The following is a 5000-nucleotide window of genomic DNA, read 5'->3' on the forward strand; positions in this document are numbered from 1 at the left end:
ATAAGCTAGGGCTCGTCCGGGTTTTGAATCCGGGACCTCTCGCACCCTAAGCGAGAATCATACCCCTAGACCAACGAGCCACATACTAAACTGCAAAGCCTCACTAATTGTCACATGGGACCTCATGTGACACTGGCCAGAAATTAACCAAGGCCAATTAAAGTAGGGCTCGTCCGGGATTTGAACCCGGGACCTCTCGCACCCAAAGCGAGAATCATACGACTAGACCAACGAGCCACGCACTGGTTTGTGGAGACCCAGTAGTTGTCACATGGGTCACGGTCGGACAATAGCTCGCAAATGGGGAAGCCGCCCAATAAACTGGGGCTCGTCCGGGATTGGAACCCGGGACCTCTCGCACCCTAAGCGAGAATCATAGCCCTAGACCAACGAGCCACATACTAAACTGCAAAGCCTCATTAGTCGTCACATGGGTCCTTATGTGACAATGGTCGGAAAAACCAAGGCCAATTAAAGCAGGGCTCATCCGGGATTTGAACCCTGGACCTCTCGCACCCTCAGCGAGAATCATACCCCTAGACCTACGAGCCACATAGTAAACTGTAAAGCCTCAGTAATTGACACATGGGTCTTCATGTGACTGGCCAAAGAAAATGAACCAAGGACTATTAAAATAGGGCTCGTCCGGGATTTGAACCCGGGACCTCTCGCACCCGAAGCGAGAATCATACGACTAGACCAACGAGCCACGCACTGATTTGTGAAGACCCAGTAGTTGTGACATGGGTCACGGTCGGACAATAGCTCGCAAATGGGGAAGCCGCCCAATAAACTGGGACTCGTCCGGGATTGGAACCCGGGACCTCTCGCACCCTAAGCGAGAATCATACCACTAGACCAACGAGCCACATACGAAATTGGAATGCCTCACTAATTGTCACATGGGACCTCATGTGACACTGGCCAGAAACTAACCAAGGCCAATTAAAGTAGGGCTCGTCCGGGATTTGAACCCGGGACCTCTCGCACCCAAAGCGAGAATCATACCCCTAGACCAACGAGCCACATACTAAACTGCAAAGCCTCATTAGTCGTCACATGGGACACGGTCGGTCAATAGCTCGCAAATGGGGAAGCCGCCCAACAAACTAGGGCTCGTCCGGGATTGGAACCCGGGACCTCTCCACCCTAAGCGAGAATCATACCCCTAGACCAACGAGCCACGTACTGATTTGTGAAGACTCGGTACTTGTCACATGGGACACGGTCGGACAATAGCTCGCAAATGGGGAAGCCGCCCATCAAACTGGGACTCATCCGGGATTGGAACCCGGGACCTCTCGCACCCTAAGCGAGAATCATACACCTAGCCCAACGAGCCACATACTAAACTGCAAAGCCTCATTAGTCGTCACATGGGTCCTCATGTGACACTGGCCAGAAACTAACCAAGGCCAATTAAAGTAGGGCTCGTCCGGGATTTGAACCCGGGACCTCTCGCACCCAAAGCGAGAATCATACGACTAGACCAACGAGCCACATAGTAAACTGTAAAGCCTCATTAATTGACATATGGGTCTTCATGTGACTGGCCAGAGAAAATGAACCAAGGACTATTAAAGCAGGGCTCATCCGGGATTTGAACCCGGGACCTCTCGCACCCAAAGCGAGAATCATACCCCTAGACCAACGAGCCACGCACTGATTTGTCAAGACCCAGTAGTTGTCACATGGGTCATGGTCGGACAATAGCTCGCAAGTGGGGAAGCCGCCCAATAAACTGGGGCTCGTCCGGGATTGGAACCCGGGACCTCTCGCATCCTAAGCAAGAATCAAACCCCTAGACCAACGAGCCACATACTAAACTGCAAAACCTCATTAGTCGTCACATGGGTCCTTATGTGACAATGGTCGGAAAAACCAAGGCCAATTAAAGCAGGGCTCATCCGGGAGTAGAACCCTGGTCCTCTCGCACCCTAAGCGAGAATCACACCCCTAGACCAACGAGCCACATACGAAACTTTAAAGCCTCATTAGTCGTCACATGGGTCTTCATGTGACACTGGCCAGAAACTAACCAAGGCCAATTAAAGTAGGGCTCGTCCGGGATTTGAACCCGGGACCTCTCGCACCCTAAGCGAGAATCATACCCCTAGACCAACGAGCCACGTACAGATTTGTGGAGACTCATTAGTTGTCACATGGGTCACGGTAGGACAATAGCTCGAATGGGGAAGCCGCCCAATAAGCTAGGGCTCGTCCGCGATTTGAACCCGGGACCTCTCGCACCCTAAGCGAGAATCATACCCCTAGACCTACGAGCCACATAGTAAACTGTAAAGCCTCATTAATTGACACATGGGTCTTCATGTGACTGTCCAGAGAAAATGAACCAAGGACTATTAAAGTAGGGCTCGTCCGGGATTGGAACCCGGGACCTCTCGCACCCTAAGCGAGAATCATACCCCTAGACCTACGAGCCACATACTAAACTGCAAAGCCTCATTAGTCGTCACATGGGTCCTTATGTGACAATGGTCGGAAAAACCAAGGCCAATTAAAGCAGGGCTCATCCGGGAGTAGAACCCTGGTCCTCTCGCACCCTAAGCGAGAATCATACCCCTAGACCTACGAGCCACATAGTAAACTGTAAAGCCTCATTAATTGACACATGGGTCTTCATGTGACTGGCCAGAGAAAATGAACCAAGGACTATTAAAGTAGGGCTCGTCCGGGATTTGAACCCGGGACCTCTCGCACCCGAAGCGAGAATCATACGACTAGACCAACGAGCCACGCACTGATTTGTGAAGACCCAGTAGTTGTCACATGGGTCACGGTCGGACAATATGCAAATGAGGAAGCCGCCCAATAACCTGGGGCTCGTCCGGGATTGGAACCCGGGACCTCTCGCACCCTAAGCGAGAATCATACCCCTAGACCAACGAGCCACATACGAAATTGGAAAGCCTCACTAATTGTCACATGGGACCTCATGTGACACTGGCCAGAAACTAACCAAGGCCAATTAAAGTAGGGCTCGTCCGGGATTTGAACCCGGGACCTCTCGCACCCAAAGCGAGAATCATACCCCTAGACCAACGAGCCACAGACTAAACTGTAAAGCCTCATTAGTCGTCACATGGGACACGGTCGGTCAATAGCTCGCAAATGGGGAAGCCGCCCAACAAACTAGGGCTCGTCCGGGATTGGAACCCGGGACCTCTCGCACCCTAAGCGAGAATCACACCCCTAGACCAACGAGCCACATACGAAACTTTAAAGCCTCATTAGTCGTCACATGGGTCTTCATGTGACACTGGCCAGAAACTAACCAAGGCCAATTAAAGTAGGGGTCGTCCGGGATTTGAACCCGGGACCTCTCGCACCCTAAGCGAGAATCATACCCCTAGACCAACGAGCCACGTACAGATTCGTGGAGACTCATTAGTTGTCACATGGGTCACGGTAGGACAATAGCTCGAATGGGGAAGCCGCCCAATAAGCTAGGGCTCGTCCGCGATTTGAACCCGGGACCTCTCGCACCCTAAGCGAGAATCATACCCCTAGACCTACGAGCCACATAGTAAACTGTAAAGCCTCATTAATTGACACATGGGTCTTCATGTGACTGGCCAGAGAAAATGAACCAAGGACTATTAAAGTAGGGCTCGTCCGGGATTTGAACCCGGGACCTCTCGCACCCGAAGCGAGAATCATACGACTAGACCAACGAGCCACGCACTGATTTGTGAAGACCCAGTAGTTGTCACATGGGTCACGGTCGGACAATAGCTCGCAAATGGGGAAGCCGCCCAATAAACTGGGGCTCTTCCGGGATTGGAACCCGGGACCTCTCGCACCCTAAGCGAGAATCGTACCACTAGACCAACGAGCCACATACGAAATTGGAATGCCTCACTAATTGTCACATGGGACCTCATGTGACACTGGCCAGAAACTAACCAAGGCCAATTAAAGTAGGGCTCGTCCGGGATTTGAACCCGGGACCTCTCGCACCCAAAGCGAGAATCATGCCCCTAGACCAACGAGCCACATACTAAACTGCAAAGCCTCATTAGTCATCACATGGGACACGGTCGGTCAATAGCTCGCAAATGGGGAAGCCGCCCAACAAACTAGGGATCGTCCGGGATTGGAACCCGGGACCTCTCGCACCCTAAGCGAGAATCATACCCCTAGACCAACGAGCCACATACGAAATTGGAAAGCCTCACTAATTGTCACATGGGACCTCATGTGACACTGGCCAGAAACTAACCAAGGCCAATTAAAGTAGGGCTCGTCCGGGATTTGAACCCGGGACCTCTCGCACCCAAAGCGAGAATCATACCCCTAGACCAACGAGCCACGCACTGATTTGTCAAGACCCAGTAGTTGTCACATGGGTCACGGTCGGACAATAGCTCGAATGGGGAAGCCGCCCAATAAGCTAGGGCTCGTCCGGGTTTTGAATCCGGGACCTCTCGCACCCTAAGCGAGAATCATACCCCTAGACCAACGAGCCACATACTAAACTGCAAAGCCTCACTAATTGTCACATGGGACCTCATGTGACACTGGCCAGAAATTAACCAAGGCCAATTAAAGTAGGGCTCGTCCGGGATTTGAACCCGGGACCTCTCGCACCCAAAGCGAGAATCATACGACTAGACCAACGAGCCACGCACTGGTTTGTGGAGACCCAGTAGTTGTCACATGGGTCACGGTCGGACAATAGCTCGCAAATGGGGAAGCCGCCCAATAAACTGGGGCTCGTCCGGGATTGGAACCCGGGACCTCTCGCACCCTAAGCGAGAATCATACCCCTAGACCAACGAGCCACATACTAAACTGCAAAGCCTCATTAGTCGTCACATGGGTCCTTATGTGACAATGGTCGGAAAAACCAAGGCCAATTAAAGCAGGGCTCATCCGGGATTTGAACCCTGGACCTCTCGCACCCTCAGCGAGAATCATACCCCTAGACCTACGAGCCACATAGTAAACTGTAAAGCCTCAGTAATTGACACATGGGT

General features: G+C 52.2%; 1 protein-coding gene, 1 long non-coding RNA gene and 20 other non-coding genes across 22 annotated transcripts in view; 1 reads left to right on the forward strand and 21 right to left on the reverse strand.

The window, feature by feature from the left end:
- osbpl1a (oxysterol binding protein-like 1A) overlaps positions 1 to 5000 on the forward strand; it is a 31655-nt gene that overhangs the window by 19132 nt on the left and 7523 nt on the right. The window lies entirely within an intron of this gene.
- The window catches only part of LOC147047340 (uncharacterized), a 22728-nt gene that overhangs the window by 10580 nt on the left and 7148 nt on the right, over positions 1 to 5000 (reverse strand). The window lies entirely within an intron of this gene.
- Positions 9 to 80, reverse strand: trnap-agg (transfer RNA proline (anticodon AGG)). The gene has a single exon. It is a non-coding gene; the product is annotated as a tRNA-Pro (tRNA).
- trnap-ugg (transfer RNA proline (anticodon UGG)) lies at positions 166 to 237 on the reverse strand. The gene has a single exon. It is a non-coding gene; the product is annotated as a tRNA-Pro (tRNA).
- Positions 638 to 709, reverse strand: trnap-cgg (transfer RNA proline (anticodon CGG)). The gene has a single exon. It is a non-coding gene; the product is annotated as a tRNA-Pro (tRNA).
- trnap-agg (transfer RNA proline (anticodon AGG)) lies at positions 797 to 868 on the reverse strand. Its single transcript has one exon. It is a non-coding gene; the product is annotated as a tRNA-Pro (tRNA).
- On the reverse strand, positions 954 to 1025 carry trnap-ugg (transfer RNA proline (anticodon UGG)). Its single transcript has one exon. It is a non-coding gene; the product is annotated as a tRNA-Pro (tRNA).
- trnap-ugg (transfer RNA proline (anticodon UGG)) lies at positions 1428 to 1499 on the reverse strand. The gene has a single exon. It is a non-coding gene; the product is annotated as a tRNA-Pro (tRNA).
- Positions 1586 to 1657, reverse strand: trnap-ugg (transfer RNA proline (anticodon UGG)). The gene has a single exon. It is a non-coding gene; the product is annotated as a tRNA-Pro (tRNA).
- trnap-agg (transfer RNA proline (anticodon AGG)) lies at positions 1745 to 1816 on the reverse strand. The gene has a single exon. It is a non-coding gene; the product is annotated as a tRNA-Pro (tRNA).
- Positions 2057 to 2128, reverse strand: trnap-agg (transfer RNA proline (anticodon AGG)). The gene has a single exon. It is a non-coding gene; the product is annotated as a tRNA-Pro (tRNA).
- Positions 2685 to 2756, reverse strand: trnap-cgg (transfer RNA proline (anticodon CGG)). The gene has a single exon. It is a non-coding gene; the product is annotated as a tRNA-Pro (tRNA).
- On the reverse strand, positions 2841 to 2912 carry trnap-agg (transfer RNA proline (anticodon AGG)). Its single transcript has one exon. It is a non-coding gene; the product is annotated as a tRNA-Pro (tRNA).
- On the reverse strand, positions 2998 to 3069 carry trnap-ugg (transfer RNA proline (anticodon UGG)). Its single transcript has one exon. It is a non-coding gene; the product is annotated as a tRNA-Pro (tRNA).
- Positions 3157 to 3228, reverse strand: trnap-agg (transfer RNA proline (anticodon AGG)). Its single transcript has one exon. It is a non-coding gene; the product is annotated as a tRNA-Pro (tRNA).
- trnap-agg (transfer RNA proline (anticodon AGG)) lies at positions 3314 to 3385 on the reverse strand. The gene has a single exon. It is a non-coding gene; the product is annotated as a tRNA-Pro (tRNA).
- trnap-cgg (transfer RNA proline (anticodon CGG)) lies at positions 3629 to 3700 on the reverse strand. The gene has a single exon. It is a non-coding gene; the product is annotated as a tRNA-Pro (tRNA).
- trnap-ugg (transfer RNA proline (anticodon UGG)) lies at positions 3945 to 4016 on the reverse strand. Its single transcript has one exon. It is a non-coding gene; the product is annotated as a tRNA-Pro (tRNA).
- trnap-ugg (transfer RNA proline (anticodon UGG)) lies at positions 4261 to 4332 on the reverse strand. The gene has a single exon. It is a non-coding gene; the product is annotated as a tRNA-Pro (tRNA).
- trnap-agg (transfer RNA proline (anticodon AGG)) lies at positions 4418 to 4489 on the reverse strand. The gene has a single exon. It is a non-coding gene; the product is annotated as a tRNA-Pro (tRNA).
- On the reverse strand, positions 4575 to 4646 carry trnap-ugg (transfer RNA proline (anticodon UGG)). The gene has a single exon. It is a non-coding gene; the product is annotated as a tRNA-Pro (tRNA).
- trnap-agg (transfer RNA proline (anticodon AGG)) lies at positions 4734 to 4805 on the reverse strand. Its single transcript has one exon. It is a non-coding gene; the product is annotated as a tRNA-Pro (tRNA).

This window comes from Syngnathus leptorhynchus, chromosome 13 (genome assembly GCF_054491065.1).
Source record: "Syngnathus leptorhynchus isolate UIUO chromosome 13, UIUO_Slep, whole genome shotgun sequence".
Taxonomy (NCBI): domain Eukaryota; kingdom Metazoa; phylum Chordata; class Actinopteri; order Syngnathiformes; family Syngnathidae; genus Syngnathus; species Syngnathus leptorhynchus.